The 24,845-nt window shown below is 47.5% G+C and overlaps 1 protein-coding gene across 1 annotated transcript in view; it reads right to left on the reverse strand.

Moving 5' to 3' along the window:
* VPS37C (VPS37C subunit of ESCRT-I) overlaps nucleotides 1-20,973 on the reverse strand; it is a 29,526-nt gene extending 8,553 nt beyond the window's left edge. Inside the window, exon 1 of the mRNA XM_061203437.1 lies at nucleotides 20,708-20,973. The gene's annotated coding sequence lies outside the window, so the exon portion shown is untranslated. The remainder of the gene's footprint in view (nucleotides 1-20,707) is intronic.
* Between the last annotated feature and the right edge of the window lie 3,872 nt (nucleotides 20,974-24,845).

Consider the following 24,845-nt stretch of genomic DNA (forward strand, 5'->3'; position numbering starts at 1 on the left):
TAGAGAAAGGCCCGCGCGCAGCAATGAAGACCTGATGCAGCCAAAAATAAATAAATAAATTTATTAAAAAACAACAACAGACTGTCACATGCGTGCCCTCGTCAGAGAAGGACAAAAAAAATCACCACCAAGTTGGCCCTACAGCCACCAGAAGGAAAAGAAATCGACCGACCTGAATGGGACGCCTGCTTTGACAGAAAACCTGGTTTCAGCGGTCCTCTCCCTGTCGCTCTGCCCAGAGGAACATCGATGTCTGTGTGACACAGGGGTCACAGCCAGGCCCCAGGACGGAGCCCCAGCGAGAAGAGGAAGCACCAGGACTCACTTCCCTTCTGCTGACAGGATCCTCTCCTCTCATCTGTTTTTATCTTTTCTAGACGTGCGTTTTATAGTCCTCATTTCTCATTACAGAGGCTCTGTCAATCTTCCAAAGATTCCAACAGTACAGAACCCCAGAGCCCCCCACCCCTGGCGCCAGGGCTCAGCGGGAGTGACGACTGGGCCGAGGGGCCACTGTGGAATCGAGGCCCAGGGTTATGGCTGTGCAGCCAGAGGTGACCTCCAGGCCTGCTTCCTCGTCTGGACTAGTAAGGGAAGGCATCTCCCAGGGCGGCAGAAAGATGAAGGAGAAACCAATAAACAGAGACCACACGACCCCATTTGTCAGGAAGGCCCGGGTTTACCCCTCATGTCCCGGTGTAGCTATAAAAGGTGCCCCCATTCATGCTCAAAAGTGTCCCAGGACTTCCCTGGCGGTCCAGTGGTTAAGACTCCTCGCTTCCACTGCTGGGGGTGTGAGTTCAATCCCTGGTTGGGGAACTAAGATCCCACCTACCGCACGGCATGGCCAAAAAAAAAATAAAAAGTGTCCCGGTTTAGACATCAAATTCCATGGTCACCCTACTGATAAAGAGCTACCCAAACAGGGTCACCCCCACTTTCTATTACCTACTGAGGGTTGAATGTCGCCCCCAAACTCCAAGACAAGGAATGCCAAGCTTCGATGGGCCCCTAAACCTGGGGGGACACTTGCTGAGAAAGCAGGTGCCCCAGCCCCACCCTCAGAGCCCTGTGTCGTAGGCCAGGGTCGGGCCCAGAAATCCAGAAGCTCTCCCAGAGATGCTGATGCAGCTGATGTGGGGCCAGATTCTGAGAAAGACGACAGCTTGTTGCTAGTCATGTGAAACGGAGGCCACTGGTTACTGAGCATCGCAGCGTGAGTTTTACATGCGCTGTCTCTCCTACTCCTGCAAGGGGGCAGCACTGTCCCACTGGCAGGTGGGGATCAGAAAGGTTACAAATGGCAGAGTCAAAATTCTGCACTCTGTCTACACCTCACCCTGCTGCTCCCAAAACCCTTGGGCTAAACGTTGGGGCAGAGGAACAGCAGACCGCAGGGCCCTGGGGAAGGAGCAGAAATGGGGAGGCCCACCCTATTACACTGCAAACCCAGTGAGTCCACCACGAGTTGGACACGCAAGAGGAACGGAGAAACATTCTGAAGATCTGGAACATCAGGGGCCTGGACTCGATCAGACTCACCTCTGAGTCCTGGGCCCTGCCACTTGCCATTGTGGGGCCCTGCACAGTGGACCCACCCTGAGCCTCAGGCTCCTCATCTGTAAAATGGGTTCGTGCCACGGTCAACACAGGCAAAGCTCTGGCCAGCATGAGGCCTGGCCTAGAACAAATGCTGGCAAAAGGCTCCAACACCACAGAAATCACTGATTTGTTACTGAGGCCTCCAACATAGCCCAAACTTGCTGGGCCTCAACGGCACCCGTCCTGGCTCCACCCAGAGCGGGACCTGCCACAGAAGGGTGTCTGCTCCTTCCCACAGTCAGGGCTGAGCACGGAGATACTCCTGGACTGAGGATGGAAGCTCCAGGGTGGGCAGCTGGCTGGCTGCACACAAACAGCACGCTCAGCAGCGCCATCTGCGAGGGCCCTGGGAGGTCCAGACGTGCCCACCGCACACCCGGTGGGAGAGCCCCACGTAGAGCCGCAGTTCCCCAGGACGGGCCCCAACTCTCCCCAACCACTTACCACATCCATGCTCGATGAGACCACCTTTAAGGCCGCGCAGCCTCAAGAGCCAATGGCACACCTTTTGGTCTCAGGACACCTGTCACTCCTAACATTACGGAGGACCCCAAAGAGTTTTCATTTCTGTGGATTTTAGCTATTGATATATGTATCAAAATTAAAGTGAGAGATTTAAAAAACACAATATGAAAGCACACACACTAGCCATCAGAAGGATGTCGTGTCGTGAACCCTCTGAAAACTCCCCTGTGTACTCATTTGAGAAACAGAGTAAAAAGAAAAATAACGTCTTAGGTTGTGGAAACTGTTCTGACCTCATAGGTGGCCAGACAGGGTCTCAGAGATAACCCCCCCCAGGGGTCCCTGGAACACACTTTGAGAACCACTGGCCTAGATGTTAGGAGAATGGACTCTGGAGCCAGACTGCCTGGATTTGAAGCCTGGTTCTGCCACTTACTAGGTGTGTTATTTAATGTTTGTGCCTCAGTTTCTCCACCTGTAAAACGGCAGTACCTGGAACGTAGTGAGCACTACGTAGGTCTTTGCCGTTACCAGGACCCTCAAACCCACGTTACACAGTGAGTCTCGCTATTATCCAACCTCACAGACGAGGCTCTGAGAGGTGCCCAAGGTCACCAGGCCAGGAAGTGGTAGTGCCTTAACTAGTCCAGAAAGCTTCTCACCTTCCTTCCTTCCTTTCCTTCTTTCCAGTTTTATTGAGATATAATTGACACACAGCACTGTATAAGTGTACGGTGTACAGCGTAATGATCTGACTTACATCCATCATGAAATGATGACCACAAGAAGTTTAGGGAACAGCCATCATCTCCTACAGATACAGAATTTTAAAAATAGGAAAAAAATTTTTGTGTGTGATGAGAACTCTTAGGATTTTCTCTCAACAGCTTTCATATATAACATACAGTGCTAATTATACTTATCATGTTGCCTCTATAAATTACACTTTTATAAGTAAAAACCTATAAAATTGTTATAAATTATATTTATCATGATCTATTTATCATCCCTAGTACTTACTTATCTTATAATGGCAAGTCTGTGCTTTGTGTCTGCCTTCATCCAATTCCCCCTCCCCCACCCCCCTGCCTCTAGTAACCACGAATCTCTTTTTCTATGAGTTTATTTGTATGTTTGTTTGTTTTTGAATATAATTGACCTACAACACTGTTAGTCCTGTTACACAACATAGTAATTTGTTTCTGTGCATTTCAGAAAGATCAACAGGGTAAGTCTAGTTACGCACAGTCACCATACAAAGATATTACTTAGTTATTGACTATATTCCCCACACTGTACATCTTATACTCGTTGACTCATTTATTTTGCAACTGCAAGTCTGTACCTCTTAGTCTCCCTCACCTATTTCTCTCCTCCCCGCAACACACCCCTGCCTCTGGTAACCACCTATTTGTTCTCTGTATCTACGTCTCTGTTTCTGTTTTGTTATGCTTGTTCATTTGTTTTTTAGATTCCACACGTAAGTGAAATCATACAGTACTTGTCTTTCTCTGCCTGACTTATTTCACTTAGCATAATAATTTAACTAATTTAATTTTTAATGAAGTTTTCCTTTTTACTAAGCTACCTGTGTCCAGCTAGTTTAGCAACTGTCATCCTCTTGCCCCTTCCTCTCTGAGGGCACTCAGGTGAGTGTAGCCTCATCTGACAGAGGAAAAGCAGAGACCCCGGAGAGAAAGGGATTTGTCAACGAGTCCCTGCAGAGGCAGGATGAGAATCGGGGGCTCAATCCCCCTGTGCCGTTTCTACCGAGTCTCCGCCAGGACCCCACACGCACTACCCTTCAGGTGCCTAGGGCCTGACACTGAGCGCCACCAGGTGAGGCCACCACAGTGTCCAGACTGACCAGCAGAACGTGGGGGCTACAGTCTGGAGAGGACAGCCCAAGCTCTGCCACCTGCACGGGGAGATCCATACGACGAGCACACCCGCCACAACGTCAGGCTTCGAGCAGACCAGGAGAGCCGCGCTGCATGCAGGCCGAGGCAGGGCGAGGCTGAGGGGGTCTACGCTGGGCCTCTCAGCCCAGAAGGCCCAGGGAGCTCATCTGACTGCACAGGAGGTGCTGATGTAGGACCCACCCTGCAGCCCCCTGAGGGGCCTGGCTTCCCTGACGGGCTTGCCTTCACAAGCCACTTCCCCCCGCCTCCCCAAAAGGGAAATGTTTTGATTAAAGTCACCAAAACAAAATCTTTATAAAACTTTCAAGTATTTTACAACATACTGAACTGTTGTACTAATGGGGCTGACCAAAGGGTAGTACTGATGCCCCTGTGCATCCGGTGTGCACGTCCACCCTTCTTGAACTTGTAGTGCACGTGGGCGTTCGCAGGTGAGTCTGTGAAGACAAAGCTGCCAAGCCTTCCCCCTGGGCCTGAGAGTCCCAGGTCACACAAAGTCCCTGATGTTGCTAAAACCTGTGTGAGGCTGCTGATTCCACAAGGACAGGGGCAGCGGCAAGGACGTAACTCATCAAAGTCTGGTAATAAGTCACTGTAGATATTTAGCAAGAAACGGGACTTTCCTGTGTTCAATAAAGAATGGTGGCCAATCAAGAAATAAATAAGCAAGGGAGCACCCCAGACGATTCCAGGGTGTGCTGAAGTGTGTGACCCCCTGTACCACTACACACGGCCCCGAGATGCCTTCCCCTCCAACCACCGGCCCAAATGATAACGCTCCTCTGCCAGCTGAAGCCCCACACCCGGTTCTGTTTGATGGCTTTAAACTCCTCGTGGTGGGACCTCCCTGGTGGTCCAGTGGTTAAGAATCGGTCTTGCAATGCAGGGGATGACAGTTCGATCCCTGGTCCGGGAACTAAGATCCCACATGCCGCGGGGCAACTAAGCCCATGCACCACAATGAAAGATCCCACGAGCCGCAACGAAGACCCAACACAGCCAAAAAATAAATAAATACATAAATATTAAAAAAAAGAAAAAAAAGAAAGAAAAGAAACTAACTGTTGTTTACAAAAAAATAAACTCCTCGCGGCAAAAATCCCTGAAACATCTATCTACCTGGTGATCTGGATAATCACGTGTCTTTTAGACAGCGAGAACTCACCCCAAACGGGCAAGGAATGAAACCCACAGCTCCCCTAATTAGACCACGATCTCCCTGGATCAGGCCCCCGGGCCAGGGAAGAGGATTCCATTCTGCTGGTATGCGCCAAAGCCTTGAACCTGGCATTCCTCCACCCTTCTGGAATGACTATCTCTGCCATTCCCTGATTGGGAAAGAGGGCTACTCTCAAATACAGAAAGAAGAAAGACCATCTCAGCCCTGTGGTCATAAAAAGCCTCTCTCCTGTGTCAATTCCCTTTCATTGCAGACTTCAAAGCAGGCCATGCATGTTTGAAATGCCTCAAGAACTTCAGGTATGAAATACCTTCATTTCATGCAGGTCATTAGAATGAACTCTCAAGATCAGCCTGCATATTCCGAAGTCCTCGACACTACTGGAAGCGGACCTCTTTCCATATAGCGAGTTTTCAGGTGAAATGTACTCGGCCATAGTGGGATGTGGGCTGTAGTGCTTTTCTTCTTATTCCACCTTTTCTGGTTTCTAACTCAACATCCCTCTCAATTCTACGATGCCCATTTCACAGGTGGTGAAATTAAGGTAGAGTGGCATGTAACTTGCCTATGGAGACAAGAGAGGGGACACCAGAGCTAGGAGCCCTGACCCGGCCCACTGCACCTTCCACCAGACTCTGCCCACCCAGCCGCCTCCACTCACACTGCTCCACGAGAGGCTGCTGGCATGTGGAAGAGCCACATGCCCCCATTTCTTCTGGAATAGGTGTGCTCAGGATCCCGCACCCAAATGTGCCCCACTCAATTTTCCTTACTTGTCAAATGGGACCTTGATGGTCCCACAGCTCAAAGCCCTTTGCAAACTCTCCCATTAATTTATATAATCAGCCTAGTAAGTAAAGTGAACACAGGGCATAATCACCCCTACTTCAGAGATGAAATGAAAGCCAGAGAGAAACAGTAAGGGTATTGCCCAAGGTCCTATAAACGGCTGTATTGCCCAAGGTCCTACAAACTCTCGGGGTCGAACCACCAGAGGCCAGCGTCCCTTCCCATCTCCGGTATTTTGATTTCACAAACGACACAGGGGAGCGATGAGGGTAGAGTTTAGGTATAAGGTCGTCCAAGATGCAGAGATTACAAGCCCGTGCAAGTCACCGATCACCTGGGCCCTCCTCGGTGCCTGCCTCCCGGGTGGAGGTGGCTCACATCTGTGCCCGCTGACAACATCTCAGGCCCGAGGAGCGGGCAAGCTCCATCTTACGAGATTTATCACAGCACTGTCCACCCCTGGAAGTTACCGGTGCCTTTCTTTCAGAAGGCCACAGACATCACCTGATTCTGCGTCACCCAAGGATGAGGCTTGAGGCTGAGAGCAACAAGCAATTCTCATAATTTGAAAAACAGGTTGGGAGGCTGGGGGCGGTGAGAACAGGACAATATTCTGCCCAAGGCCCATGAAGCAGGTGCCCCCAAAGTCTGGGCATCTGTTGCCGTCAGTGTTCTGCTTCTGGATCATCCAAGGTGGCAGAAAAAATCCAAACCAGAGCTTCTCAAAGTGGCCCCGACCACCAGGGATGCCACCAAGTAGAGAGAACTGGGGGGTTACTGCGAAGCTATTTAGGGACGCAGAGTCCATACACTTTTGTTTCTGGAGGCCTGACAAGTCCAACGACCTCAGCCCTGGGCACTCAGGCCCTGAGCTGGATCCCCTCCCAGTTACCACGGTGCCCAGGAGGATGATGGGTACTTCTCGGGTGGTACCCGGGGTCTGCCCCAGGGGAGAAGAGTTGAAGTGAGGAGAGGCAAGCTCCTTGAAGGCAAGGAGAATTCTCGTTCACCTTTGTATTTCCAGGGCCCGGCAGAGGCCGGCACACAGACAGCGCAGGGTAATGCCTGCAGAAAAACAGCCAGAGGCAGGGAGAGAGCCAGGCAGTCAGCTGGTGGGCGAGACACAGGGATACGAGGACGGGGCTGCTTCTACTTTTTCAGCCTTCATTCATTTCTTCCTGCTTCACTGAATAAACATTTAATGAGCAATTACTATATGCCAAGAACAGGGCAAGGCCCCAGATAAAGGGAGGAAGGATAAATAGGCGCAGAGGGATGGAAATAAATATTTACTGACTTCTTACTATGTGTCAGACACAGCCTTATGTAAAAACTGGTGCTAACTCTCTAGGAACTCAGTTTGGTTTTAAAAAATGAAACACTTCACAACAAATCATGGTGAATCCAGGTGAGAGCAGAGTGAGAAGTGGGGAGGGGGTCAGCTCTGAGGGCTGGGGGCGTGAGAAGCCCACAGGTCCTCGTCGCTGGAGCCATTCGTGCTGGGACAGGAATCAGAAGGTCAGGGGCAGGCGACAGCCGGGCCGTCGTGGGAGCTACTGCAGATGCTCAAGGCCGGAGACGGGGTGAGGAGGGCTGAGAAGGGGGAGGCAGCTGCACGGCATTCACAGGTATAGAGACAACAGCTCTTTGCGGGGCGACACCACCAACTCTAAGGAGATCAGACCGGGACCGAGGTGGGAAACGAGCAGGCGTTAATCTGCGTTCCCTCCACCAAAAAGAGAAAATGCATCACCGTTTCCTCACTAACAACCCCTGGGAAAAAAACTTTCTTTTCTTTTTTTTTTTTTAATTAATTTTTACTGGCGTATAGTTGCTTTACAATGTTGTTAGTTTCTGCTGCACAGCAAAGCGAATCAGTTATACGTATACATATAGCCCCTCTTTTTTAGATTTCCTTCCCATTTTTCTTTTCCTTTCCTTCTTTCTTTCTTTCCTTCTTTCTCTTCTTGTTTCTTTCCTTTCTTCCTTCCTTCCTTCCTTTCTTTTGTCTCCTCTGCAGCTTTCACCTCCACAGAGGTCACAAACCCAGATGCCTACACAGGCCAGGCAGGCATGTCAGACACCGTGTCTCCTGAAAGCACGGGCTCCAGCCCAGCTCAGGCACCTCCTGCAGGTAGGAGGGTGGGTCCAGCGTTGCCAGACCTGCCGGGTCTCCAAAGGAGGCTAGAAATCCCGATCCCTGTGACATCTCCCCACTTTTAAATTTCAGTAACCAATTCAAAGTTGTAACAAACACAGGGTGGGCTGTGGTTTGTCACCTGAAATCAACACCATACCCTCCAAGAGAGACACATGCGAGGAGGAGAGATTCCACAGGAGGGGTGGGGGGAGGGGAGGGGGGAGGTGACAGACATTTCTCAGGTGTCCTGGAGCCCACCTTCTGTCACAGAGCACTGTGCGGGGGTTGACATAGCTAGAGCAGCGCCAGCCAGAACCAAGGAGGCAGTTTCCAGGTGCAGCCCCTGAGCCTTGGGAAGCCACACACCACTGGGAGGGGACGCGAAGTCTCCAGCCACTGGCCCCTGCTGCTTGCGTCTCTTGGCCTCGACTTCTTTCCACCACTCTCTATCTTGACGAAATCGAGCTCCGCATACCTCGGACACGGCGAACACGATCTAGTGGAAGATAGTGAGGCCCAGAGGCAACTACACTACCCCTAGTGGATCCAGGCCAGAGCGGTGCCGTTCCTCACCACTCCCCGAGGGGGAGGCTGCAGAATGTCCCGGTGGGGGGAGGATGCTGGCGAGCGCTCACCTCAGGACAGCCCCCCAGATCTGACCTCAACAGGTGGAAAAGAAAGCAAGGTACTGATGGCTCTTGCTCAACAGGGATCTATCCCGGGACTGTTCAGCTCAACAACAAATAGTTTCAACTGATATCAGATCCTATGCAAGGATAAACTCAGAAAAAAAAAAAAAAAAGTAAAGACTGAAAGCAAAACGCAGCATTTTCTAAGTGTGAGGGTGCTCAGATCAGAGTTAAGGTGCACCAGTCCTAGAGATGCCTTGCAGCACCCCTTGTCCCTTGCTTCTGCCTAAACAATTAGTGCCAGCTCTCTCCTGGCTGGGTGCAGAGTAGAAACGCACAGAATTTGAGGACTGATGCCCTGGGTTTGCGTTTTGGCTCCTCAGCTTTTTAGCTGTGTGACCTTGATCAAGTCCCTTAACTTCAGTTTCCTCATCGGGAAAATGGGCACCATGATGATAATCCCACCTTGGGGATCGCATGTGTGCCTGGGATGAGCAAATGGCCCTGAGAGGGCTTTGCAAGCTCCTGCGCCCTAAACAAGTATTAATTATTCTGCCTCCTGTGGGGGGGGGGGCAATCCGATGATTAGAGGCAACTCCTGACACCCCCGGGGCTCAATATTGAGTCAAGCAAAATGACCGCTACCACTGAACCATGACACAGAACTGTGACTGAGCCAGGCGCTTCCGTTTTCCTGACTCCACCAGGAGCTAAAGCACTGGCTCCAATTACACCCCTCCTCTCCGTTACCAGCCAACCTTTCCTTGCCAGCTACTTCAAGCCTGAAATCACACTGCAAGGAAAGTTGCAAAGGCCTTTGGTTTCTTGTAAGTTTCCCACATCTCCCTATGGTAGCATAAGAAGCTGTTACCATAGCAACCTGCACAGTTCAATCTGCACATGTTATACGGAACTGGCCCCATCCCACCCCTCTTGTCAGAAACACCTGTGGTTGCCTTAGAAACCTTTCTAAGCCTGCTGCTTAATGAGGAAATACGTGTTGACCTGATCTATTTTTCTTTTCCCAGGATGATTCCAGCCACGCGATCAAGTAACCAGGCCTTCAGTCACCTAACTTCCCACAGGAGTTGATAAAAGCAAACCAACCATCATGCGCTTCTCACCTGGCCCAAAACACCGTCGAATTAACCTGCCCCAACAATCTGAAAAGTTGGTGTGTGTGCTCCAGAAGGGAGACTTTTTTAGTTTTCATTCTTTCTAAGGAATTTCTGGGGTTGGGATTGGAGTTGGAGCTCCCTCCATAGCCCCCAATGCTGAACAGTTAAGACAGTGTGAAAAGCAGTGGAAAGAGTTCAGGGCTTGAGAGCCCAGTATTCTGGATTCAAACCCCAGCTTGACCTTTTACTAGCTACATGACCTTGGGCAAGTTATTCAGCCTCCTAATTCTGCTTCTTATTGGTAGAATGGGACTAACTCTACCAACCTCATGGGCTGGTTACGAGGACTTAACAAGAAATAAACACGAAACCTTCTGGAGGTGCTAGGAAAACCACCAAGCAAGAGCTAGGTAGCATCAATTCATACATTCTCACACCTTTTTAAAACTTATTGTTGTAAAATATTGCCTGACAACCCTGCCAGGCACCCAGTTAGGCTCGTGGGGGAGAACTCTGAAAGAAAAGGTCCCAGAGGGAAGCAAAGGGTGTGGCTTTCTGAAACGGGCTCCGGACCAATCTGAACAAAGGTCCACAAGTATCAGGGGGCCCATCTACGGGAGGGATGTACAATCTCTCAGGACAAGGTTTTTCGAAGGAAAGTATCATCTTTACATTGATATTTACATGAGCGAATCCTCCTCGAGTTCACGGAATGACTCCACCTGACACCTCTTTTCCCAGAGGCAGGCCCCCAAGTGACAAGACCCCAGAATGACGAGCCGCTTACGGGGCCAAGTGCAGGGGGCACTCGCATCACCTTTTTTCTCCTCAAACTAGACTCCCCTCCCAACCTCCACTTCCATCAGCACCCTCAAGTTTCTCACCCTAACTTCTAACTCTCCAGGCCATCTCCCTCACCTCTGATGTCCACTACCAGGTTTTATCTAGTCGTTGCTCCAATGTCTTTTAGGTGCATCCATCCCGGCCCTTCCACAAACTCCAAGTGGGTCTTCCCACCTCTAATATGCCAGGCACCTCTGGATTCATTTTTTTTTAAAACACTGCTTCCAACTCCCTCCAACCTTCCCTGAAGCTAGCCATCTCTTCCCTCCCTCCCTCCCTCTTCTGCTTATCTCCCCCCAACCTGACCCTCCAGCTGGGAGCCATCTAAGCACAGCCTGCCATGCTGTCAAGACGTGCCGCCGCCATCCTCTTTTCCCACTTGCCTGGTGTGCCCACTCCTGTTGTTTTCCGAAACTTTTTCAAACCCCCAGCGCACGGAACAGATCACAGAGGCCATGCTCTGGGCAAAGGGGTAGGGGGAGAGCCCTACTCTCCCAGCTCAGTCTTCCCCTTGACCTCAAGGGGGCCCCCAAGGCACCTTGCCAAAAGGCAGCTGGAAAACCACTGCCCTAACCCCTCACCTCTGCTAATCCCAACACTCCCCGCCCCATCCCCTGCCCAAGCCCCCAGCAGTGATGCCTCACCAGCAGCTGTGATGCCTCACCAGCAGGGCAAAGAGGGAGGGAAGGAGGGCTCTGCGTAGTAAATGCTACGTGTACTCACAGAGCACAGGACAGGACGAGTCTTTGGGAGACGAAGCAAGAAAGGGCAGAGGCAGCTTACTTAATCTCTCCATACATCAGTCTCTTCAGTAACAGAGAACTTTTATAAGGATGAAATGAGTTAGTGCCCAGGAAGTCTAATGCCCGGCTCTCAGGCTGGGCTCAATAAAGGGTCATGATTCTCATCACCGTGGCTAAGCTCACACACTCAGCCCATTCCTACCTCTGAAACTCAAGCCCTTCCCACGTGGACACTAAGGAGAGAAAACTTAAGATTCCTCCAGAGACCACATCAGTCAACAGAGCGACGGAACTCAGATGGCTGGATATAACTCAGATCAACAGCATTCAGCTTCAATCAAGACGATGGCCAAGAAACAGGTCATCTAACAAGCAGCCTGTTCCTGAAACTTCCTGACAGTAAAACACAACCCAGCCACTTAGAGAAGCCTCCTCGTTGTCTGGTCCCTGGCTCTGACTTGAAAAGAAAACCATCCTAAGCTTCTTCCCATTGAACTTCCATTTGTTTCTCCTCCATCCCAACTGTTGAGATGACTCAGAAGGGATCTCACACTGCAGCTGTCAGTCCTCCACCCCACCCCACACTTTCTAATCTGCAGATCAAGCTGACCAAATAGGTTCAACCATCTTTAAGGAAGGATCAAGATTAAGGTCAAGCCAAAGACACACTCAGGACAAATAACAGGAGTCTGTATGGGGTCACTCAAGCGTGTCTGTTCAAAGTCCGAGATGATGAGACTCTATTTCCTCGCTGATCTGGGGCCATTCTAGGCTAGTATAAAGCGGGACAGCTCCAGACCCTACCCCTGCCAGCAATGTCTGACCCTACGAACTTCTGGCTCCAGCAGAGGCAGGCAGGTGTGTGGGGGGCAACAGTGTAGCCACAGAAAAAGAGAAACCAGGCCCGAGCCTCCTCCAATCTACTCTGGACTCAGGCAGGAATCTGTACAAAGGCTATCGTCAAACAGGCTAGAGGTGGCAATGCCGTACCAGCGGCCGCACTCAGCTCTGGACTCGTGTCCATCCTGGTGCAGAACGTCCACCACAAGCCAGCCTCTCCAGCAGCTGCCTGCCTGGTTCCAGCAGACTCAGCCTTCGCCAGCCCTCTTCCACATCCCCCAGTAATCTCCGGAGAACACAGTCGATCAAAGCTCTTGCACCCTGCTGAAAACTTTTTTTTAAAAAACCCAGTGTTTGGGACTTCACTGGTGGTCCAGTGGTTAAGAATCCACCTTCCAATGCAGGGGACACGGGTTCAATTCCTGGTCGGGGAACTAAGATCCCACATGCCGCCGGGCAACCAAGCCCACGCACCACAACTGAGCTCACATGCCTCAACTACAGAGCCTATGCGCTCTGGAGCCCACGCACCACAACAAGAGAGGAGCCCACGCACCCCAACGAAGAGCCCGTGCCGCAACGAAAGATCTCACGTGCCGCAACTAAGACCTGATGAAGCCAAAAAAACAAAAACAAAAACAAACCAGTGTTTAGGATCACATTCAAAATCTTGTGCTCCTTGGCTTGGCCTACAAGGCCCTGCACCAGCAGACCCCGAGCCTCTCCTTCCGGCTAGACCTCCCTCCTCTCCCCCATAGGCTGCGGACTTCATCCTGACTCTCTGTTCTACCTATTCCCAGAACAAACAACATGCTTCCAATCACCTGACAAATATTCCACCTCTATAAAGATCAATACAACAAGGATCCTGCCCTCTGGGAGTTCCCAGCTCTGCTGCCCTGCCTTTGCTCTTACAATTCCCTCTGCCTAAAATTTCTTTCCTACACCTTCTCTAGTTTGAAATTGCCTGCTGATCCTTCACTGTCAGCTCTCTGGGAAGCATTCCTTGCTCCTTCTCCCAAAGACTTCGTCCTGCCCTCCCACTGTGCCCTGTAAGTACCACGCAGCAATTACTACGTAGGAATCAGCATGTTTCTCCAGCAAGACTGGGAGCTCCCCAAGGGCCCAGTGCACGTCTCACTCATGTCTGCATCCCAGCACCGAGGTCAATGCCTAGCACACACAAGGTGCTCAGCAAGTGCTGACTGCACGGGAACCTCCCCTTTTTGGCAAACTTAGAGGAACAGGGACCAGATTTACTCTCCTGCCTCAAACAACTACAAACGAGAAAAGATAAATGAAACAACAGTTTTCAGATATTGGATATCTGGCAGCAGAGGATGGATTCCTGGGTGGGAGCAGGGGATGGGAGCGGGGAGCAAATGACGTGAGCTCTACAATTGCCCCAACTTACTGCCTAGAGAGAGTTTTCAGGCCATGGCATAGGGAGGAGGTACCCAGGCAGAGCCTGACAGTCTCCCCAAGTTGGGAAGAGAGAGTTGGGAATCTAGGGAGGCCAAGGTAGCCAGAGTTCACAGGGTCAAATACCAGAGAGGAGAGAGCTACACCGTGAACTCTGGAAATCTGCAGGGGGTCCCCCTCCAGTTTTCTGCTGAGTGTTTACAGTACTGGTCAGGATTAGAGGGAACAATCCTTGGGCCTCAAACTGAGCCAAGACTAATCTGTGTCCCCACTCACCAGAGTGGAAATACTTCCTAACTCACAGGACATCAGTAGAGCACTGAAAAGGGTAGTGCCTTGGCAGTGGGTAAAATTAGCCCTGGTCTAAAGGCTGGTCTGGTCCCAGCTAACAAAGCTTAACAGTGAGGCATCAAAGGATCAAACTGTTTCCAAATAACTTAACAGTGTCCCAAAACAATGCCAAGAATATTTATTAAAATGCAAAAATATTCAGCACCCAACGGTAAAATTCGCAACATCTGACATCCAATCAAAAATTACCAGACATACGAAGAAGCAAGAAAATATGATCCATAATGAGGAAAAAAATCAATCAGTAAAACAGACTCAAAAATACAGATAACAAAATTAGCAGAGAAGGACACTAAAATGGTTACTACAACCGTATTCCATATATTCAAGATGCTAAAGAAGATTGAGAATGTTGAGACATGGAAAATATAAAAAAGACCCAAATCAAACTTCTAGAAATGGAAACTACAAATGTCTGAGATAAAAAGTATAACAGGTGGAAATAACAACAGATTAGACACTAAAGAAGAAAAGATCAGTGAACTTAAAGAAAGAGCAATAGAAACGACGCAAAACAAACCACAAATTAAAAAAAAAAAAAAGATGGGGGAAAAAATAAATTGAGAATCAGAGAGCTGTGGAACAACTTTAAGCATCCTAAAATACATGTAACTGGAGTCCCCAAAGAGAGAGAGAAGAGAACAGAGAAAATACCTGACGAATTACTAGCTGAAAAGTTTTCAAATTTGATGAAAGTTTTAAACCCACAGATCCAAAAACTCAATTAACCCAAGCACAAGAAATATGAAAACTACACCAAGGCACATCATAATTAAATTGTTTAAAACCAGTAATAAAAGAAATGTAGCCGTAAGGAAAAAAGACACATAAGAATAGAAGAAAAAAAAAATAAGAACAACAGCAGATTACTCATAGAACAATGTAAGACAGAAGACACTGGAACCACATCTTAGAATGCTGAAAGAAAAATAACTGACTTAGAATTCTATACCCAGGAAAAATATCTTTCAAAAACAAAGACAAAATAAAGACTTTCTCGGACATTCAAAAGCTAAAAGAATTCATTACCAACAGACCAGCAGAATAAGAAATGTTTTTTAAAAGTCCTCAAGTCAGAAGGAATGTAAAACGAAGTGGAAGTCTGGATCTACAGAGAGGAATAAAGAGCACTGGAAATGATAAACATGTAATATATATTAAAAAGTAAATATAAAAGAGCTTTTCCTTTCTTTTTAACCTCTTTACAAAATAATTCACTGTTTAAAGCAAAAACAGTAATAATGTATTGCGGGATTTATAACACACATAGAAGTGAAACGTGTGACAACAACAGCATAAAGGCCAGGAGGGAGGAAATGAGAGTATACTATTGTTAGTGTAAAGTGATGTACAAGATCACTTGATGATAGATTGTGACAGGTTAAAGATGCATACTATGTGGGCGGGAGACACAAGAGGGAGGAGATATGGGGATATATGTATATATATATGTAGCAGATTCACTTTTTTATATAGCAGAAACTAACACACCATTGTAAAGCAATTATACTCCAATAAAGACGTTAAAAAAAAAAGAATTCCCCTCCTGCCTGAAGTGATCAAGAATAGCGGCCGATATTACATATAAAATAGATAATTTTAATTAAAAATGCTTTATTGCTAAAAAAATGCTAACCTTCATCTGAGCCTTCAGTGAATCATAATCTTTTGCAGTAGTAACATCAAAAATCACTGATCACAGGTCACCATGACAAATATAATAAAAATGGAAAACTTTGAAATATTGCGAGAACTACCGAAATGTGACACAGAGACATGAAGTGAGTGAGCAAATGCTGTTGGAAAAGTGGCGCCAACAGATTTGTTTGATGTGGGATTGCCACAGACCTTTAATTTATTAAAAAAAAAACACAGTATCTGCAAAGCGCAATAAAGTGAAGCACAATAAAATGAAAAAAAAAAATGCGTACTACGAATCTTAAAGCAACCACTCTTTTTCTTTTTCTTTTCTTGTTCTTTTTATTTTTTTGGCTGCACCACACAGCTTGCCAGATCTTAGTTCCCCGACCAGGGATTGAACCTGAGTCACGGCAGTGAAGAGTCACGGCAGTGAAGAGTCACGGCAGTGAAAGTGCTGAGTCCTAACCACTGGACCACCAGGGAATTCCCAAGCAACCACTTTTTAAAAAAAAAAACAGTTAGTTACAGCTAATAAACTAACAAAGGAAATAAAATGGAATCATAAAAACTGCTCAATCCCAGGGAGGTCAGGAAAAAAGGGACATGGGAAGAAAGAGCATGGAACAGAGTGAAAACAAGCAGCAAGATGATAATCCAGCTAGAGTCGTTAACCCTTCAGATGCAAACCCGGGTAGGAGACGTAACCTGGGCCCCGGACGCAAGCAGATCCCCCATACACTGTGCTCTAAAGCAGAGATGGAGCCCACCAGGGCCCAGCGCCCAGCACCCCATGTGTCTCAGATTCAAGGCCTGCCCCTCAGGCAACTGCACCCCACCGAGGAACCTCTGACAGGATGTCTACCCAACAAGTAGACTCAGAGCACATTCTGGACTCAGAGCACAGCTGTCAGAGGGAACTGCAAGGGAAACAGCCCAAGTGACATGCTCATGTTAAATTAAAACATATGATCTGGAGCAAGATGGTGGAGTAGAAGGACCTTGAGAGTTAAACCCAACTACACTAATAATCACATTAAATGTAAATGGTCTAAACATCCCAATTAAAAGGCAGAATTTTTAAGACTGGATTTCACAAAATGCAAAACTCATCTATATGCTGCCTACAAGAAACCCACTTTAAAAATAAAGACACAAATAGTCCAAAAGTAAAAGGATGTAAAGAGATATACCACACTAATTTTTAAAAATCCCTATCAATTTTTTTTAATTGTGGTAAAACATACATAAAATTTACCATTTTAAACATTTTAAGCGTACAGTTTTGTGACATTAAATACGTTCACACTGTTGTACAACCATCACCACCATCTACCTCCAGAACTTTTTCATTATCCCAGACTGAAACTTTGTACCCATTAAACATAAACTTCCATTCCTCCCTTCCCCCAGCCTTGGGCAACCATCATTCTTCCTGTCTCTATAAATTTAACTACTCTAGGGACCTTATATAAGAGGAATCATGCAATATTTATGCTTTTGTGACTGACTTGTTTCACTTAGCATTATTTCTTCAAGTTTCATCTATGTTGTCAAAAATTTCCTTCCTTTTTAAAGCTGAATAATATTCTATTGTATGCATGTATCATATTTTGTTTATCCATTCATCCGTCAGTGGACCCTTGGGTTGCTTCTACCTTTTGGTTATTGTGAATAATGCTGCCAGAAACATTGGTGTACAAATATCTGTTTGAGTCTCTGCTTATACTTCTTTAGGGTATATATCCAGAATTGGAATTGCTAGATCATACGGTAATTCTATCTTTAATTTTTTGAGGAATTGCCATACTGTTTTCAACAGCAGCTGCACACTTTACACTCCCACCAGTAATATAAATAAGGGTTCCAATTTCTCCACATCTTTGCCAATACTTCTGGTGTTTTTTGTTTTTTTTTAACAAGAGTTATTCTAATGGGTGTGAAGTGGTATTTCATTGTCATTTTGGTTCACATTTCCCTAATGACTAGTGATGTTGAGTATCTTCATGTGCTTACTGGCCATCTGTATACCTTCTTTGGAGAAATGTCTATTCAAGTCCTTTGCCCACTTTAATCAGGTTGTTTGTTTTTTCACTGTTGAGTTGTAGGAATTCTTCAAATATTCTGGATATCAATCCATTAGCACTAAATTGTTTTTAAGTTGGACTGGCTATATTAAAACAAGACAAAGTAGATTTCAGAGCAAAGAATACTATCAGGGATTAAAAGGGTCATTTCATGATAAAGGAGGTCAATTCATCAAAAGAACATAACACCCCAAAATGTTTATGTATGGAACAGTAAATTAAAACGATTCAAAGCATACAAAGTACATCCTCTGTTTACAAAGAAATTAAATTAGAAATCAGTGTTCACTGGACAGAGGAAGAATAAAGTAACAGCATAATGCTGACTTTGCCTCTTTCACTACTTCTAATTCTGCCCAGGAGGGAGCAGATAAATTAGCAGTACTTAACATGTCTTCAATGCTAGGCATAACTGACCTGGGTTATCTGTTTGACTTCCATGGTTCAGTGTCCCCTCTCCTCCCCTGTCTGGCCCATCCTAAGCCCCAGGGACTCCACTTGTCAGCCCCAGCTAAATCACAATAAACAAAACTGTTTGGTATTTGCTCAAGCCTTTGACATAAACCACTGAAAGAGGAGAGAAATGCAGTGGAGGAAACACCTGCTAAATAAACATGCCTTTAAAGCTCCCAAAACCTCACAGACTTTCGCCTTTACAGAGATCTCTCTGTCAAGGGGCAACTATCCAGGAACGAACTGGAACCTTCTGAAAACTCCAGACTCTGAGGAGAAACTAAAAGAATTTCCGAACAGAAATCCAATCGGATTAAAACAAGGTCTTTGCTGACCTGATTAGGTCAGTCTGGAAAAACCCTACTAGGACTGGCCAACAGTGTTCAAGAGATGATTCATACAGCTAGCTACCCCAATGCCCTTTTTTTTTTTTTTTTTAAGACACCAATTGTACTTGAACATTTGTTTTGTTTTTTATTTATTTATTTATTTTTGCCTGTGTTGGGTCTTCGTTTCTGTGCGAGGGCTTTCTCTAGTTGTGGCAAGTGGGGGCCACTCATCACTGCGGTGCGTGGGCCTCTCACTATCGCGGTCTCTCTTGTTGCGGAGCACAGGCTCCAGACGCGCAGGCTCAGTAGTTGTGGCTCACGGGCCTAGCTGCTCCGCGGCATGTGGGATCCTCCCAGACCAGGGCTCGAACCCGTGTCCCCTGCATTAGCAGGCAGATTCTCAACCACTGCGCCACCAGGGAAGCCCCCAATGCCCTTTTAACGGCAGATTAACAAATTACACAGCAATAAGCAAAAAAATAACAAGCCTTAGAAATAATTTCACTTCCAAGCTCAGCAAATCTACAAACTCCTTAAGGCAGTGCTTCCCAAACTTGCCTTACAGTAAGAATCACCCAGTGCAAGTGTTAAAAATACAAATTCCTGGGTCCCTCTCCAGAATCTAAGCAAGAATATCCAGAGGTGAGGCTCTGTATCTCTACAAGCATCACAGATGATTCTTAACATCCAGCAAATACATTAGCTTGGAAATAAGACTGACGGGTTAAAAATCCTAACTTGGCCATTTACTGGCCGTAGCACCCTACCTAACATCTCTATTACCCACCTACTTCATCTGCAAAATGGGCTCACCACCTACCTTGAGTGTTCCCAGAATCCAGTATATTCACAAAGCCCCCAGAACACTGCCAATAGCACATGGCAGCCAAGCAAGAAATCAGAGCTTTTGCTACCTTAAAAACAAGCAAACAAACAAAAACAAAAAAACACAGCCACCAGAAGCTGCCCAGATGAAATCTACAAAGAAAAATTTCTACCTAACAGAAACTACAAAGGCACCAAGCCAGACTTCTCAGATAATCTAGGAAAAAAGCTTTTCTGGACATTATGACGGCCAAGAACTCTCACTTCAGGGTCCAGTATTTCACTCCAAGTCCTCACTCCCATCCAGAACCAGAGTTCAGGCCTGTACAGAGTCGCAGCTTTGGACAACAGCCAAAGAAAGTCTTTCTTTTCCAAATCCCTTGGTCACCACCACTTCCAGCTCTAGGGCTGACAGTCACAGCCTGACAGTCAGGTGGCAGCATCCTGGGTGCACCAGTAGGAAATGGGACTCCTGGGTAAGAGGCAGGGAGCCAATGAAGAGGGTGGAAAAGGCCTGAGTCAGCAACAGTACTACTGGGATATTGCTGAAGTGAAGGGAAGTGAGTTCCTTAAGTTTCCAGAGCTAAGAGTGGACATTCCCAGGGTGAGTGAGCCCAGACATTGTGTAGCTGAGAAAGCACTGCCTAGTCTCAGGGACTGAAACCCTGAGGTGTAGAGTCAACTCTGCCAGTAACACACACACACACACCACTGCTCTCTAAATTCAGGAGGAACCAGGCACACACTGGAGATTCACAAACACCAATGACCTTTGTACCCAGCAGGCCCAGAACTAGGGAGTGGTCAGTGATGCTGGGCAGCCCAAGTCCGGGTCCAGAATAAAGGATAAGAACAGAATCAAGGCTGAAAAGCCACAACCTCACTGCCCTGGAGAAAGGGTACAGCCCAGAGAGTTAAAAGACCAGAGCGTCCCTCAGACCCCATTCTGCCGCTGGACTCCCTCTGGCAAGTCAGACCCCATTCTTAGGCTGTTTCCCCGCCTATACAATGGGCAAACTGGCTCTAACGTCACCAGAAGTGTGACCAGCAGGGCGCTCAAGTACGGGGTGGAGGGTGAAAGGTGGCGGTGGCGGGTGGGGGGGGGGGTGCTGGAGGCGCGACCTGCGCGGGGAGCTCGTGCAATGCCTCCCTCCTTCCCGCCCTCCCACTGCGAGAGGCAGGGGCTCCGGCCCTCCGCTGGAGTCACGCGCCCCTCGCGCCCAATCACCAGCCTCTGCCAGGTGAGGCGGGCAGGCGGAGGCGCGCCGGGAGCAACTGCCAGCGCCGCCCCCATCCCCGTCCTTGCCCCTCCCCGGACCCCTCTCACCTACCCCTGCCGCCGCCGTCGCCGCCAACGCCGTCGCGGGTTAAATCGCAGCCGGAGCCCACACTTCCGGGGTCCACGAGGCCCGCCCCCTCCCGCCGGATGTGACCCCCCCCTCCAACGTCCGGGCGCTGGGAGCTGGGGTCCACGCCACTCGTCCCGCAGCACGTTGTGCGCGCCGGGGGCCTCTGAGTTACCCCGACACCGTCCCCCGGTCCCCGCAACACACACTTTCGCTGCCACCCGGGACCACACCCACGGGAAGGCCCTCGAGATCCCTTCAGCGCATGGTGGAGCCCGGCCCCGCCCCTCGCAGGCCATTGCCCCGCCCCCAGAGAGGACACCGCCCATTGGGCGGAACCCAAGCCGCCCTGTGCGAGTGCGCCTGCGCAAGCGTCTGCCGATTCTCTGGTAGGCTGGAGAGGGTCTCCTGTATTAAGAGAGCTCGGCCTTGGGGGGTGTTGCTCAAAGTGGCCCAAAGGAGACCCGAAAGGAAACAAATGGAATCCCAGCACCGAGGGACTCCCTAGATGGTCTGAGCTCAGCCTGCGAAACCCCCACGCCGGGACTGGAGTGATCGCAGTCCTAAGTGTCCCCTGGCAAACAGCAGTGGCTGTCAGTCTGGAACTGGCGGGCTCCTCAAAACAACACTTGGGTAGCTTCCCGAAAAGTAACCTGTTTCCCGAGACCCTAGGTTACATTTAGTCCATTCTGTATGGGTAGTGCTTTAAAAATAACAGATGGCCTTAAGCATCCTCACTTGGGCAGAATCATGAGGCCGGTGCCTTGAAGCAAGGGCCTGATGCTAGCGCTCTCTTCTCTAGGCAGTTTGTACTGGGCAACCAGGCCTGGAGATGAAGCCCATTCCCTGTCTGCCTCTCAGCAGCGTCCATAAATTGCAGCTTTGTAAAAATGGGACCCCAGAACAAGAGCTTCTTAGACCAAGGAAATCGTGCCACCCAAATTCAAAACCTTATTGGGATGTTGAATTAAGACCATCGTCTCTAGTAACAGAAACCCAACTCACACAGCTTCTGCAAAATGGAAATTATTGGGTCACATAATAATAAAATCCACGGGTGGTGATAGTGCCAGGAACAGCAATATTCTAGGTCTCGTTCTTCTTATTTGACTCTGTTCTTTTTTCTTTGTGGTAACACTTTCAGTAGTGTCAAATTTCTATTTCAAATTCTAGAGAGAGTGGATCTGATTGGCTAAGATAATCACCGTTAGCCCCTATTGGGCAGAGTTTACTCTTTCTTGCCTCCTCATAGGCTGCCAGGCCTCCTAAGACTTAACGGCCATTGGGTCAGGTGATCACCCTTCTCCAACGAGAGGTCACCTGTTAGACCACGGAAGGGATCAGTGAGGAAGGCAGTCTCAAGGTACTGACCCTTCTGAGACACCAGTAACTATTTTGAGGGATCCCATGGCTGGTTTTACAAACATTTCACTTTGAACATAATGTCAGAGTGGCTCCCATTGACAGCAGCTGCCAGAAAGCTGGGCTGAAACTGTTCCTAGAGGATGGGGAGGGCCAGGGCAGATGACCTTAACCTTTTGTTATAAACCCTTTTGTGCTATATAATTTTTAATCCTGTATTTGTATTACTTTGGGGGTAAAAAATTAGAAGACCCTACTGATGGATTAGCTTGAGTTTATATTCAGCAGTCCTTTCACTTACTGGTACTGTGTTGGACCGTGGAATGTGGGTGCAAAAGCTGGAGCTAGAGTAGTCATCTTGAACCATGAGGCAACCATGAGACAGGAGGCCATACCTGACCACACAACAAAATAGAATGAGCTTGAGTCCTGACACCATGGAGCCCCATGCCCCATGACACTGCTGGATGCCCACCTCTGGATTATTATAGGAAAGGGAAATAAACCACCTTTGTAAGCCACTGTTGTTTTAGGTTTCCTATCACTCACCTCTTTTAGGTCTCAGACTCCACTTTTGGAAAGCCCTTCTTGTACCCCCAAGACTGGGTAAGTGTCCGCCCTTGTATGTTCTTCAAACACCCAATATTTTTTTCCTTTCTTAGCATTTACTACATTTTTCTGTAATTGAACATTCACTCCCTCTAGATAGCAACTTCTATAAGGACAGGCAAAGACTATTTTATACATCTCTTTATGCAGATCCTAGAAACTCCTAAAACAATGACAATAATAACTTGTGAATGTGACAGACACAGTGATTCCACTGAGGGTGTTGAGAGGAAATGACAAACTGCTCTCTGAACCAGCTGGGTCACTGCCAAGTCATCTTAGGGTGGGGCAGGGGGAGGGTGATGCTGGCACTTCTGAATAACTAAAGATAGAGAATTAGGGCAAAGGAGGGGGGCGGGGAAACATGGCAAGAGATTCAAGTCATCTGAGGCAGGTGGCATTAGAAAAAGTTGCTCTTCCTACCTTGTTTCTTCCTATTTTCCACTTCTGGCTCTTTTCAGCTTCCCCTGGCTCTAGTCCCACCCCCTTTGATCCTTGTCCCCTATCACTTGCACCTATGTCCCCATATACCATGCCTCGGTTATACCCAATGTCATTCATAATTCAGAGTGGCCCTCATACATGCAAAAAACGAGAGGGAGAGAAAGAGAAGGCAGCTCCTTACTCTCTTCTCTTGTTCATTCATTCCACATACATTCACTGAATACCTGTACTGCTAAGACCTGTGGATACAAAAGTAAACACACCATCTCCAGCATCAAGGAAGTTACATTCTTGGTTGGGATTTTAGAGGAAACAAGGGATCTCACTATTCCAAGACATCTCAGTCCTTCAGACGACCTTGATCAGGAACAAAAAATGTTAAAGTAGAAATGGTCATTGTGTTTCTACCCACTTCTAAAAAGTGTTTGTTTAGCTCCTCAGTACTGGATTTCATTATGCTGGTGGACTGAATGGAGAAGTGATGTGAACAAAAGTAAGGATGGCAGACAGGTAGGTCAGAATGTGAGGTAACAAAGACAAGATATTTAAGAAGCTAAGATATTGAGAGAGATTTGGGAACTGAGTTGGACAAGCAGTTTTCAAAAGAAGTTTGGCCATGTGGTATGTATAACCCCCAATTCAGTCTTCAGGAGATCTCCAGTGAAGACTTTCTTTTTTTTTTTTTTTGACTCACAAGTCAGATCCATCTGGCCGGTTTCTCACTCCTACTCCTTCCTCCTGGCTCCCACACTATGCCCAGTAGTTTGGCCTGATCAATCCAGAAAGGTTTTGTGTCTCTGAGGCAGAGGCTGGTAGCTGCTTACAGAATTAGCCATTTTTGGGTTTTCCTTAAAAATAGAATGTATTTTGTTATATAGCAATGTGCCCAGTAGCTAAAAGACTGCACTTCCCAATCTCCTTTGCTGTTAGTCATGACTGGTGACTTTGTGATATTAGCAGATGTATAAGAGGGATTTCTTGGAAGGCTGCTTTAAAGGAGCTGATTCAGCTGGGAGATGAGTCTCTTTGACTTCCCCGCCTTCTTCTTAAACAGCTGTCTGGATTTCAGATGTGATGGCTGGAACTCCTGCAGTTGTATTGGACCATGAAGTGACCTTGGAGGTGGAAACCAGTCAAGTTCTGGATGGCCCACCTCCAGATTTGTTTAAGTGGGAGAAAAAAAAAATCAAGTTTTATCTTGTTAAAGTTATGGTTCTTTTAGGTTTTTTGTAACGTGCATCCAAACTTAAACCTGATACTACTATGTGGTTACTCTTGTACAGTTTTATTATTATTATTTTGTTGGGTTTGGTAAATGAATTTATATTTTAAATTTTTCTTTCCTTTATTATTTTATTAAATTTATGCATAAACCACACATACACCTAATCTTGTATAAATGCAAAATTGTGATTACAAACATGCTTTCTTATAGTTTTTGGACTTTTTTTCTTTCTTTCTTTCTTGGCTTGGTTTCCCCACTAATTAACAGCCTAATATATGTCCTCTCATATAATCTCATCCAAATCCGTATCTACAGCCCAAAAAAGGCTGAGGAGCAGGGTGGGGAGAAGCAAAGAAGAACAAAATATAGGCACATGAATGAAGGGTGGTGGCCATTGTTACTTATCATAAATATTCTGTAGTAGGGTCACACTGCCCCTGCCCTTCTATGTACCCACCACCCCCAGCTTTGCCATGACCATGG

This window comes from Eubalaena glacialis, chromosome 10 (assembly GCF_028564815.1).
Source record: "Eubalaena glacialis isolate mEubGla1 chromosome 10, mEubGla1.1.hap2.+ XY, whole genome shotgun sequence".
In the NCBI taxonomy this organism is placed as follows: Eukaryota; Metazoa; Chordata; class Mammalia; order Artiodactyla; family Balaenidae; genus Eubalaena; species Eubalaena glacialis.